The following is a 15,076-nucleotide window of genomic DNA, read 5'->3' as shown; positions in this document are numbered from 1 at the left end:
GCAAGGTGTACTTAATGTACTGCCACAATCGCTCTACCAAGTTTGACGTGTCAACGTTTCCATGGTAAAACAATCGCCCAAATTTGGGCCACATATATTGCCACTGGGAGCTTCTACCACACCAACCATGAGAAATGTAGCTTGTGACATCTGGAAACTGTGAGTACTTGCGCATGGTTGCATCAAACAATGTGTCAAAGTCTTTCTCACTTGTGCAATGCATTAATTGACTCATTCTCTGGTACAGGCAATTTCTATCAGCGCTTCCAACCTTTGGCAACAAGTTTTCTACCCAAGCTTTCTTGACATGAAACCAGCATAGTAAAATTCTGCATGCTACCAGCTGTCTTTTAGCATCATGGGACTGCCAGCAGTGTGGAACTTCAGCAATGACATTAAGAAGGGCAGAGTACTCTATAGGAGACTTGTTGATAACAATAGCCGTTGGTCTCAGTGATCCATTCTTACAAATACAACTTTGATGGTTACTGTTAGTGCAGCAATCTCCTGTGTAGTCCCTGGATCAGCCGAACACAACATGAGCCATAGAGGAATCCCATGCCCAATATGGTTTGGTGCGACAGCTGCGTACAAAGGAAGACCAAACATATTGGTTTTGAAAGTGCTATCTAGAGCCCATGCATTGTTAGGAGACAGACGCTTGCACATTTCCAACATCCACTCGTCTTGCAGTATCTGAATAAATGGTTGCTTTGCCACATTTTCAGTAGTTGGATCATATGGCTACACATACAACACCTTGCCAGCCTCCTTCAACTTATATGCCTCGTGCATCATTGAAACCCAATCATTGTCAGACACCTGACTTCCCATCCGTAACTTGTATGACAGTTGAGCAACCTCTTTTGGTATCATAAAGAATCTATGTCTTGCCCTATCCAAAAGAGGAACTCTAGACATTTGCCATGTTTCTTTCTTTGAGCTCATTTTTGCTACGTGTTTAACTGAACCCACGTCAAACAAATCATCCACACAACAATGCATTACATTCTCGTGCACAGGCAGATTGTATCTGTCACTACGAGTACCCAACTGATGCCCTTTGTGATCTGCGTATAGAAATATTATAGCCCTGTCAAGCACTGTTTTGTAAACCACATTCACGTGAAAGGGACAGCCACATCGCTTGGATTGTTTAGTTCTTCGCACAATTGTGCCTCTTCTGTTGGGCTTACCGCTACGATGGCAATCGTACCGTTCATACCTGACATCCGGGCAGCTTCTCTTCCATGGCTTGCCCTTTCTTAGCCGACTATTGTGCTTGATCTGAATTTCTGCCAACACTTCTTGCACCTCGTCTATCCGACACTGAAATGTCTCAATCGCATTCTCTTGGGCCAGCAAAGTATGTTTAGACTCTTCAACAAATACATGGCACACTTTTTGACAAGCACAAGCAAGCACCAGGGCAGTCACATAGCTTGTTGGAATCCCATGATGCAAGATATCTGTACACCAATGCCTTTTCAGAAAGCTGAGAGTTTCAGCCAAGCTCCTGTGACATCCGTGATCTCTATCGAAGTGAGCATCCCAAACGATATCAGACCATTCTTCGACCCATGCAATGTAAAGCTTGTCTTTTGACTTCAAGCACAAATGGCCATTCGCAGCAATGCATACATTCTCTTTTATTTTTCGCCATCTTCGCATATCAATGCTCTTGTACGGACATGCATGCCTCAAGCTCTCGATGGTTGCATGATTTGTGCCAGTAATATCCTGAGTCATTATCTCATACAACGGCCTTGTAAAGGCTAAATATTTGGATGACAGGAAATCTTGCGCCTTAGGCACATTTGTGTGTGGCCATTTGCGGTTATCACTTGAAGCATCATGGTTGTTTGTGAAGGAGTCGTTCCCTGCATTGGATTCCTCGCTGCTTTGAGAAACAGAAACAGAATCAGCATCTGAGGAGTATACATCTAAAGACATGCAATCTTCTCCACTGCTGTCAATGATGTCTACTGGAATTTGATCCTCTCCAGAAGCATATGCCATGGAGCCTGCCATTTGCAAGGATTACAATGTGTTTACTTAGCAGGGGGGTCGCCTTCTTTGCAGAACGCTTGATTCTATGCATCGCCGATCAGACCTTATCCATTCTGTGCATCCAGATCAAGCACGAATTTCGTTGCACGAATCCATTGCCATGCAAACATTCAAAAGTACCTTATCTAGTCAGTGCATCCAGATCAAGCACGAATTCAGTTGCGTTTTGCATTCAAATGTACCTTATCCCTTTAGTGCATCCAGAACAAGCACGATTTCAGTTGCATTCTCCATCCAGATCACACACGAATCCAGATCAAGGCATGAATTCTCCGTGCATGTCGCATATTGGGTGCTTCGAAGGTGGTGCAGGCATTCAAATGTACCTTGTCCATTCATCAGCGCATTCGATCAAGGCACAAATTCTCCATGCATGTTGGGTGCTTCGAAGGTGGTGCGAGCGTTCAAATGTACCTTATCCATTCATTCAGTGCATCCAGATCAAGGCACGAATTCTCCATGCATGTTGGGTGTTTCGAAGGTGGTGCGAGCATTCAAATGTGCCTTATCCATTCATTCAGTGCATCGAGCTGGATCAAGTACGAATTCAGTTAACTGCATTCTCCATCTCTGCAGATCAAGCACGAATCCAGTTGGATCAAGCTTGGCACGAATTCTCCATGCATATCGCGCGCGTACTGGGTTGCTTCAAAGGTGGTGCAAGCCCGGTTTTTTCATTCGAATTTAAACTCTGTTCCCTTTTTTTTAAAAAATAAAAAAGCAGGGCCGGGCACCCCAGGATCCGGGCACTTCCGAGACCGGGCACGCCCGGGGCCGGGCACCCCAGGATCCGGGCACTTTCGAGACCTGGCACGCTCGGGGCCGGGCACATTCGGAACCGGGCACATTTTGGGCTGGGCACTTCCAAAGCCGGGCACATTCGGAGGAGGCTACATGCGAGGCCGAACATTTTCGGGGCCGGGCAGATTTGAAGCAGGGCACGCGCGGAGCCAGGCACTTGGGCGACAAGACATTCTCATGATCGAATTTCGCAATCAACGGTGATCGACGGCCCAGATGATTGGATGTGATGGGGGCAAAAAGGGGGCCGTCGATCACCACTCTCCCCTCCTTAAGGGGGGGGGGCGGGAGTGGGGGAAAAGGAGTGAAAGGAATGAAAAGAAAAAAAAGTAAAATTAGAAAAGAAGAAAACCGTTGCATGACATCGTGGGATCAAAGGAGGGTTCGTGAGCAAGAGGAAGAGGCACCGATTGATGGATATATTGAGGAAGGCTATCAACGTAGAGAAAGAGACATGTTTAATCAAATTATGATTATGATTTTGATGATTATGGACATGTCCCTCATCCCTTCCGATGATTAGGTCTCAAGCAAAGATGGAAGCAGGAGGATGCGTTAGCCTCGTCATTTTAACAAATATGGAAGAGCAGCAAGGCCTTCTTCCTTTTAGCAGAGAGGCGATATGTTCCACAAACATGGAGGGCAAGCACATCAGGCTCAGAATCAATATTGTTAGGGTGGGAGAAGTTTCCTGCAACTGGTAGTACGATCCACAGAGAGAGAGAGAGAGAGAGAGAGAGAGAGAGAGAGACCAGTTGGAAACAATGAGGAGATAGAGATTTTTCTGGTGGTCTTGAAAAGGGCTATATATCAGTCACCTCGTGTTCCTCTCAGCTGGTCATTACTCCCTTGAGACTAGCGACATTCTTGGCCATGACTACTACGCCCTTAGTGCTGCACTCATTCGAGTACTTGTACGCCTTGCCTTCGGCTCGTAAGATCAAGCATTGACTCAATCTCTTCTCAATTATTCTACATTGGGGAAGCTTTAACTTGGTAGCAATTGGTAGAGAGCCTCTACGCTTCCATCTCCTACCATGTATAATAATGAAGATGATGAGCAAGAGGAAGAAGGGGCACCATCAAGCAGGATCCAATGAGCGAGGAGATCAATAAGCATGTGCTTCGCAAGCAACATGTCCTTCAAAAGCTTGGCAAAGGGGCGTATGGCATTGTGTGGAAAGCCATTGAAAGAAGGTCAAATGATGTAATTGTTGTTTCATAAAGAACTTGGGGGCAGACCGCAAGCATGAGCAAGGAGGTTATAGCATTGTTGGCCATGACCACATTGCTTATCGATTTGAAATTCTTGGATTGTTGGGAAAATGAAGTTTTGGGCAAGTGGTCAAGTGTCATGATCACAAATTCAGGGTGCTTAGAGCAATAAAATTTGTTCGAAAAAAAAGTTTCGTCAACAAGCCTTATTGAAGTTAGGATACTACAACATCTTCGAGACAAGTGGCTTTGAAGTAATATGGAAATTGACTTACAAAGTATGAGCTAAGTGAGATTTCTGCATATACGAATATTTATTTTCTTGGAAAATATTGTTAAAAAACTTGCAGTCTTCAAGTACAGCTAGTAGTTGCAACTATGGCTTTGATGATGAGCGAGGAGAGGGAGAGGGAGAGGGAAGGCATCTGAGTACATTCAAGGATCATGGCGACAAAATCCATTGATCATATGGCCAATATTCCCATTAGGAGCAATCTTCTTTCAAACCTTAAGGTTTAAAAGATTTAACTTTTAACCTTATTAAGCCCAATTCACATGTAATTATTTAAAAAAATTGCATTATCAAAATATGGTAAATTTAAAGTTTTGAGCATGGAGAATCATCAAAGTGAATGTGTACTAGGATGGAAAGAGCTGATAGATTGATTTCCTTTGCTATGGACTACAGAGACATTGACTTCAAAAGCACAATTTCGACTCATATTGTCAAGTATGTGTCTTATCTCATTTAACAAAAATAAATGGTGTGACATGAATATTTTCTCAGTTTAGAATTTTTATACAATGTCTTAAGACCTGACTTTCTATGTTGAATGGTTTTTTGCATTTATGTATGTCTGATTTTATATTTTAAAAGTAAAAAATAGTTTAAAATGCTTTAAAGTGGCATAGATAAATTTTTATAAAACTTTTGATTACATAATTATGAGTCATAACATTTTTCATATGAATTTTATAATGCTAAAAGTTTAGTGAAATTTTTTATAATATTTGGAGATCATTTAACATATTGAAATTTTCAAAATTTATTATTTTTAATTAAAAAATAGTTTTTATTTTAAAAATGTATGTTTTGCATCAATAAAAATTATGATCTTTCCATAGAAAAGCTGAAAGTTAAATTTCTGATGTTTTAGTAAATTTCTTAAGAAGTAATTTTAAAAAAATCAATTTAATGTTATTCTTATTAAAGAAAATATCCATATAAACATGATGTTTTTGATTTGACATAATTAAGAGTATATGTTGTGTGTTAATTTATAACATGGAGAGGAAAAAAGAAATGTAAGGGTATTTTATGATAGTTACTAAGTTAGAAAATAACTACAATCCTTAACCCAATTATAAACAACATAAAATTAACAATTTATTTATATGATGACCTGAGGGGATGTCTCAGTATCTATATTAAACTTTTATGAGCTATTTATTTTGAAAAATGATTAGATGATCGTTATGATAAAGAGTGGAGGGCCACTAGGATAATTGATAACTAAGGGAAGATATGGGGTTTTATTATATAAAGACAGAGAAGAGATAATTTAAAAGAAATTTAAACAGAGATGTGCAAATAGATCTATTGGATCTATGCTCTGAAATCAATTCCTTTAGAGATAAAAATCCTAGGCTTAGTATCCTAGTGTCCAATGTAGAGACCTAGCCGTAAAGATTTAAGAGATGAAGTGCAAGATTAAGCAAGCTTATTGAGTTCTAGACATTAGATTAGTTGGACTACTACGAACAAGTATGCTAACTATTGAGGAAGGCTAGATAAATCATAGAAATTAGTTACCAATATCACCTATTCAGTGCAACAACTCGCAGGAGTTGGCTTGACAACCCGATAAAAAGTGGATGGGTCTTTGGCAATTCATTTTTTTGGTGTGTTTACTAGGAGCTAAGTGCACTCAAACGAGTGATTGATCTCACTAGGATATTTAAATCCTAGGTATTTATGAGTGAACATGAGGTCTCTTTTCTAAGGGACCATTTTTCTAATTTGCTCCAAGACTACAAAAGGAGGATATTGGATTGGGCAAGAGACATAGACTTAGTAGAGGGGGGGAAATATTTTGTGCCGCAATTAACTGTAGACGTAGAATAATTATCTTCCTGAAGTTGGGGCTATCGAGATTGCACGCAAACCATAGTTTTATTAGCAATGCACTTTGGGCTAATAGATGCAGTAGAAATAAATACAATTAGTGTATAGTACCACTTCGATTGGTATTATCATAACGCTTATTGAACTTTTAGAAGGGTGGTATGGGATGATGTGTTGCCTTGGAGATGTGTATCTAGAGGTTTAAAAGTTACTTTCAACACAAAAGATGTTAGAGAGGTCGCTAAAATTTTAGGCCTAATCCTTGAGCAAGAAGAAAAGTTGCCTTATGGAGAAATAGACCCAGAGTTACCAACCATTTTAAACCTTCTAAGTGCGCATACAAGCAAAAATCTAACTTTATAGCTTCAAACAAAACATGCAAAATTTTGGAGTATGATAGTAATAGCTATTTCACTAATTGTGGATGAATTTGGAGAAGAGGCAAAGGTAGAAAAATGAAGCTAGAGATCAACAAGCTAGAGAACGAGCAGCGTGACAGGAGGCTTGCCTACTAGAAAGTCTTGAGAGGGTGAATGCATTATTAAATCAGGGGATAGACGATGTGTCTAACTCAAACGTAGAACCTTTTAGGCCTAGTATGTCATTCGATAAGACACCATCAAAGGGAACTGAAGTAAACTCATATCAATCGGATCAAGTTGCCTCAAGCACTAGTAGTGCCACTAGGAAAAGGAGTAGACAAAATAGTGGAAGTAGGGGGAGTGAAGCTAATGCTACAATAGGGAGTACTGAACCACCCTTTGATTGGGATTTAGAGGTGAATTTTGGATTACGCCAACTATTTGAGGGGCCTAAGACACTTGCGTGGTTGGATATAACCCAAGATTTAGGGTTAGAGATATTATTTAGAGAAACAATGGCTTGCAACCCAGTTAGATTAGCTGACTTCATGCAATTTAGGGGAGTGTGGGATGAGGATCCCAATGTGCATTTGCAAAGATTTGAGGTGACATGTGTCGCCAATGAGATAGTCGATGATGACCAAAAGCTTCATATCTTCCCTCCAACATTAAAAGATGAAGCAGCAAGGTGGTACAAGAACCTAGATGCCCAACATAAAGTGACTTATGCGGCCTTATCAAGAGCATTCTTAGAAAAATTTTGATGGCAAGGTTTCCAAGATAGACTAGCCCTTCAATTGATTATTTATGCCAAGGAACAACCAAATGTGTTGAACATTACATTGAACATATGGAGACAATTATTTGAAAGATGAATCCGACTCTTGATGAACCTACACAAAAGCATAATTTTATTGATGGGCTTAATCGTGAAGTTCATCAATATGTTAGCCTACAACGGCTAGCTACATTGGCAGACGCTAGAACACATGCTAGATGGTGGAAAGAAGTTCAACTTAGCCAACAATGACGGAGGGACTTATTTAAAGAACCTTGAATGGAATATCCGAGCACTTCAAGTAGGATATCTAAGAACGTGTCTTATGTGACCGTTCCTTCAAATCCATCGGTAATTGCAAGTTCAAATATATCAAGTGTACCTTTAAATCCATATACCTCAATTCCAGCCTATATGATGCAAACATGAATGCCTTCTATGCCTCAATCTCAGTCCCATCTTGATGAAGCAAAATTAGCTAATATTATTACAAAATCACTAGGAAAGTTGAAGGAGGAAATCATGGGTGTAGTGCAAGCACCCTTGAAAGAAATTTATTCGATAACAACATAGTCTTCTAGTACACAACAATCCTCGAGTAGCTCAACTCCAAACCCATCTAGATCCAATATTTGGTGTGGTAAGTGTCATGGGTATGGCCATGTAGCTACATAGTGTCCAACGCCTTCAAGACTAATGCCTGACCATCCACCGTTCTGTACTTTTTGCCTTAAGATAGGGCATCTAGATACAAATTGTTGGCATAAGATAGGTCAAGAGCAACAACAATCTTGTTCGATGCAAACAAATCACAATTACATGGATTGTAATAATAGGACTTATGCGATTGGACCGCCTAATCAACCTTTCAGGCGAAGGGGATTGCTAACCCAAGGTAGACCCCCAATAACCCGAAATAATTACAATAGTGATGGAAACAAAGGAAGAAATTCTCCTTTTAGGACGCTTCCTCTCGATCTTGCCTAGCGATCTGGTACTTGGTGAGCCACGTCTCCATAGAGGCATGGTGCAATATACAAAAGGGATTCACATTCACTTCCATTGAGGGATCCATTCTTTTTTCTACCTCATTTCCAACCACCACATCTCCAGTCAGTCTATCATCGTCCTTCAGTGACCATAGCATTTCATTGTCTGGTTCCACCATTGGTAGCCATTGTGAAATATGCACTAGCGCCTCAGACACCAACCCAACCTTCGGCCATGCTACCTTCTGGCCGAGCTCGTTGTCGCACAAAGCCTTTCAGGGTTTTCATGAAGTGCTCCAACAAGAACATCCATCGCGTATGGACAGGTCCAGCAATCTCCACTTCATCCACAATATGCACAAGAAGGTGGATTTGTATCGTGAGCATGCTGGTGGGCAAGTATTTCTCAAAGAGACAGACCGTCTCCACTGCTCCCCGCCTCGCGGATTCAATAGAGGACGTCTTAATCTCCTTCTGTGAGATCCATTGCACCAAAGTCGACAACTTGTAAATGGCCCCGCGTATTTCTGGAGTAAGACATCCTGCGATCGCGATCGGTAGTACAAACTGCCACAAATGAGAAAGCATTATAAATAATGGCTACATTCCAAATAGCAAAATGCCCACGCTAATTACAATCCATTCGTAGTACAAACCTGACATATCTTATGCCAGTCATGGGATTTTAGGCCAGATAATTGGTCATCTTTAGAAAATGCGGACCTGAGAGAACGCATCATACATATCAGAGTGCGGATAGACTTGATTACTTGCTTCAAAATGCACTCTTCTTTAGTGGAAAAAACCCAAGGAGCACGAGGAAGCTGCACGTGACCATCAGCACTCGATTGCGGCCAAAGCGCCTCCATGTTACCTGCCTCCTTCAAATCCATTCATGCCCCTATAGTGTCTCTCTTTCCTGTGATGTGGTCCCATAATAAGCTACCCACATTCTTGAAAATATGCATGGGATCCAAAAAGTGGTTGACCTGTAAGTGGGTCCAATATGGCAACTCGTAGAAAACTGAGAACCGCCGCATTCCATTTGGACGTGATTTCGCGTGGACCATTTTCAGCTCGTATCAGCTTGCGGCGTTCATACGTATTGGAGGTTGTCCAAGGAAACCTTCCATGAGTTCATGATCCTCCGGCAAGAAAGTAGTGCGTCCTTGATATACCATCTTCTTCATGGTTTGTGACCTTTGGGAGTTTAACTGTGGCCCGCACAATGGACATACATGATAACTTGAGGTAACTAGACCTGTTCCAACACCATGACCTAGTGAATACTTGATTGAATGAGATAAAATATAGATATTACTAGCGAGAACAGAGGCCTGCTCACCTGAGCACTCTCCCAATCCCGGAAAGTCATGCATCGTCCACATGAGAATGGCTCGAATATTGGCTAACCGCCGACCATCGCGCCTGCTCATATCTTGCACAGTGACCCCCTCCTCCCACAAAATCTTAAGCTCATCGACTAATGGACGAAGATACACGTCCATATTTTTTACTTTGTAGCGACTTGGGACGAGCAAGCTAAGAATGAGATGTCCTTTCTTCATAGAAAGCCATGGAGGGATATTGTAGTTAACAAGGACTATAGGCCACACACTGTAAGAAGTTGAGCGCGCAGACCGAATGGGTTCACGCCATCCATTGCGAGACTGAGCCGAAGATTCCTTGGCTCTCGAGCAAAGCCTGGGAAGGTAGAGTCAATGTGGCTCCATGCACGCGAATCCGCTGATATTCGTTGAACTCCATCCGTGGACCTATTCTGCGCATGCCACGTTGTCAAGCTCTCCATGCCGAACATACGAAACATGTGGTTTATGCGGGGGATAAGCGGAAAGTGTCTGAGAACTTTTTGAGGGATGGTTTGCCCTTGCAAGTCCTATCGATACCTGTGAGCACCACACTTTGGACATGTCTCCATAGTCTCGTATTCTCCTCGAAACAGATAGCAATCGTTGATACATGCATGGATGTTATTGTAGTCCATGCCAAGCTTCCATAAAACATGTCGTGCATCATCACGAGACTCAGGCATGGTATTTGCAGGTGGTAATATATGATATTTCAATAACCTAAAAAAATTTATAAAACACCTTGAAAAAGCACAAATGTTTGTAATAATAGTGCCGAAAAAAAAAATCAATGAAGCGTATGTACAAGGTACCTGAACAACTCGGTCACACTCGTATCGCTCCACCCGTATTTTGCTTGCACACTTAAGAGTGTAAGCAGTGTCTTTAGCCGAGATACTCGGCACCCATCATATAATGGTATGGATGCTTCCTCTCTAAGTGGATCAAAAGTCTCGACATCCATGGGAATCAATGCATCAATCATTGCCTCCATCTCAAGCTCCAAGATTGTAGGTAGGTCTGGAAGGTTGCCTATCTCCTCCGGCATTGACGGTATAGATTGGCCTTGCGAGTGGTGGATTGGCTCCTGCATTCCATCCATCGCACACCCACATACTCCTCTAATTGGCGGCAAAGGGTGCACTCCCCCTTGGGACGAGACATCACCTCCCTGGATAGAAAATTTGCCAGCAAGACCCAATCTTATTGTATATGGTATTCAATTAGCTTGCGAGTACAATGCATGATTGATATTAACTTTAAATTACCGTTTGCTAAAAATCCTCAATCGCCTGATCAATGATCTCAGATTGAAACTCGCCAAATCGTTGTACGTGTTCTATAGACAATCAGCGTTTTTGTCTAATTGCCAACTTGCATTGAGAGCAAGGACATGGGACACACTGATTAAGATACGCCTCGCGATCTTGAACAATAGGGCCTTCTTCGTTTTCCATCTTGTCTAGGTTACAACAAACAATTTAATGACTTGTAATACAATTTGGAAAAACCCTTCACTCATTGTTTATTGGAGGTCACTTATGCTTCTCGAGATGTCTATTTGATGTGAGATCACTTGGGATGCTATGTCAATGTCTTGCCATGATATTGGACTAATTTGAGCACTCATTTACTCAATTTTATAGAGGTTTTCACTTATGTAATAAGTAGGGTTGAATGCTATTTTGTCAGAGAAACTTCATGCTTATTGTTTGTTGATGCTTATTGATTACTTTGCATGCTACACTAATGTCTATGGTTGATGACATATACTTGCCATGCTTCTAGAATGCACTTGGATTGAGATTGAAGCTTAGTCTCATTGAGTTTGACTGTCACTTCTCACATCAAGCATTAATTTAAGACACTTTATGCCTCTTATCATTGGATGATACATGAGCCATTTGTTAGATATATTGTAGTGAGACAATAGGACTAATTGTGACATGTACATGCTCTCTTGATACTTATTGGATGCAGTACCCCTATCGTAGGATGGTTTGATGTTTTGTCTTAGATCTAGTACTTATATCTATCATAGTGTTGTCAGTGGTATTTATATGCTTCTAGGTTATGTATTGAGCCTTAGTGCCCTCTCTCATTTCCTTTTCTCTCTCCTCTCTCTCTCTCTTTCATTTTTTCTCTCTCCTCTCCCTCTCTCATTTCGTTTTCTCTCTTCCTCTCCCTCCCTCATTTCATTTTCTTCCTTAAATGTTTTATTTGGAAAATATCTCCCTCTCTTCCTGCTAGCTTTCACTCAAGAGGTCCTTCCATTTAAATGCTCCTAACACTCTCCAATGAGTTGCATTTAGATGAGTTACATTGTGAGTTCAATTTGAATGCAACCCATAGGGTGTTTTATCTAGAGAACTAATTTCATGTCGTAAGCAAAAAAATTTCACTAATTTCTTTCCTAATACAATTGATAAACATTAGACATAACTAATCCTCCATAGCAATCATTAGACATAACAGTAGACATAACTAATTTCTTTCCTAATGCAATTGATAAACATTGGACATAACTAATCCTCCATAGCAATCATCAATCAATGCAATTCGAATCTCTACTACAAATTATTAGAGAGTTTTTTTATAAAAAATTGAGTTGTTGATTTCTATCTACTCTAATATGCTGAACCAATTAAATCATCATCTCAAATCAATTCAACCTCACAATCCAAGCATGGCTCCCTCAATTGGTTATGCCACTCCATTTTGCAATCCATCCATTCCTCAAGCACTCCAACAAAGAGAGGAAGCATAGAAAAGAAAGAGGGATATCCCAACCTCATCTCAACTCCACCTCTCACCCTCCAAATTGTAGAAGAAGGGGAAGAAGAGAAGAATTCAAGATAGGAGAGAAGCTTTACTCTTCTAGTTCCTCACTTAATTCCTCTCTCACTCTCCCTCTCCCTCACCCTCACCCTCACCCTCACCCTCACCCTCACCCTTACCCTCACCCTCGCCCTCAATGTGAAGCATAAGAAGATAGGATACAAGGAGAGAGGAGAGAGCTCTCAAGTTTGCACACACAAGAATGATCTATGCATGCATCCTATGTTAATTTGAACACTTCAAAAAAGTGAATAGAGAGTTTTGCCCACAACCTCTTCCATTTCCTCCCTCTCCCTCTCCCTCCCTCCCCCTACCTCTCCCTCTACCTCTCTTTCTCTCTCATTTCCTCTCCCTCTCTCAATATATATACACAAATTATAAAAGCAAAAGGGAGAGGGAGAGAGAGAATGCACTCTCCCTCTCCCTCTCCCTCTCCCTCTCCCTCTCCCTCTCTTTCTCTCCCTCTCTCATTTCCTCCCCCTCCCCCTCCCTCTCCCTCTCTTTCTCTTTCTCTTTCTCGCCCTATCTCTTTCTCTTTCTCTCCCTCCCTCTCCCTCTCCCTCTCTTTCTCTCTCATTTCCTCTCCTAAACAAGCAAAAGAGAAAGAGAATTAAACCCTAAACAAGCAAAAGAAGGAGAGAATAGACTCACTGATGAGATATGGCGAGGGTTTGGCGGCTCCTCTTTGCGATGAAGGCTCCTCCTCTCCTTCGCGAATGACGGCGGAGGCAAGCCTTCTTCCTCTCCCTCTCTCACGATGGTCGCTCTCTCTCTCGCTCTCGCTCTCAAAACAGTAGATCAAAAAACGCGAAATAAACCCGCGCTCGATTTCGGCCTGTTTTTTTTCCCTGTGGGGTGTCGCTATTAGCGACGTCGCTACTTGCATCGCTATGCGCCGTCGCTATAGGTTTAAATCCTTGTAGATGTACAAGATATTAATGCTGAAAATGAGATATTTAGAGTTAATGGCCTCCACCTCAAACATTTTGTGACTTAGTTTGGTTAGGTATAGTTAGGTAAGTGGTTAGAATGACCCCTTAACTAATATATATTTGGATTTCTTTTATTTTTTGGGATTTTTAATGGGATGCAGATATGGTTTTTCTATGGATGGATGCACTTTACCCTCATCTTGATGCTGATAGTTTTGATCCTATTCATGTTGGGCCTTATAGTATTCCACATTTTCAAACGCATAATAGGTTCTTATATGCACCGAGGAGAGAGGCATGTTGCGATTCTTATTTTGTGATCATTTTTTGTCTGCAATACCATCCACCCTTTGGTTGTAGACCGTGTCAGCGGCATCTTTATGTGCATGCGCACCTTTTGTGTTGGTAGTGTCGTACTTACTTTTGACGCTATGGAACCACTATCATGTAGGATACTATAGGACACTTATCAACGCCATGATTATGATAGTGTATTCTCACCTAAGCACGCGATGTTGCTGAATCTAGGGTGGGTAGAGAGCAACATGAATTTTTCCGATATCAAGCTACTATTTATTGTTTTACTCCATCATATCCCAATGATCAAGTAAATGTTAGTTGTCCCTGTTGGGATTATATATGTTGGTATATGGATGCAAGGTTGGGATACTCCTTCAGTGTTGGGAGCTCATTACAAGGAAGTCTGACTAGATGACCAATTTCTAAAGGAGTTTCACTCTTTATTGATTTAACATATTAATGGTTTATTGGTTAGTGGTTGAGTTTTGTGCAGGTTTGATGAGTATTGCAATTTGCGAATGACTACGTGATTATCTTTGTATTATCTTGGAGTTGCAATATCCATATACATAACAGGTTGTTGCATACCTAATCAATCTATTTATCTTCATTTGAAATAAGGGAAAGTTAAAAATATAGCTTGATTGAAATCATTTAGAGTTTTTCAAACCTAAATACCTACAGAAGAAACACAAAACTCAAGTTTTAAAACACAAATAAACTGAAAAATATATAACCAATGTAGTCTATATGAGAGTCTATCCACATGGGATGGGACTTAGCACCATGAAGTGATTGAAAGGGGATGATGTATGTGCATGACATAGTGAATTTCATTATATGGGAGTCTGATTAGGAATCCAATAGACTTTTCCCTATCTTTTTGTCATTTTTTTAAAACGATGTGGGGGTAGCTAAATAACAAAGTTTTCTCCATGAAATTTTGACTAGGAGTAGCGCAGACAAGAGATGTTGAGCTGGTGAGTAGCTTTGTCCTTTCATTTTCCCAGTCAGAGTGACTAGTATTATGTGCTAGATTAGATTCCTTATAAAAAAATTTAAAATCCAATCCAAATAATAAAAGTTTGAAAGAGTCTATATATTTATTCTTCGGAAGGCAAGGAAAAGAAAGAAAGAAAAAAAGCCATGAGACTGCAGGGTTAAAGAAAGAAAATAAAAGCCACCAAAAGAAGATAACCATCGCCTTTGAGGTCCTGGTAGGCTATAGGGATTTTCTGAATGGGTGCCCTACATTCGATGCTTTCCATCTCTTTGTGGTGGGACCTTTTGGGAAGG

This window comes from Lygodium microphyllum, chromosome 11 (assembly GCF_053477565.2).
Source record: "Lygodium microphyllum isolate KBCC chromosome 11, Lygodium_microphyllum_v1.1.10, whole genome shotgun sequence".
NCBI lineage: Eukaryota > Viridiplantae > Streptophyta > Polypodiopsida > Schizaeales > Lygodiaceae > Lygodium > Lygodium microphyllum.
This window is presented reverse-complemented; position numbering follows the sequence as displayed.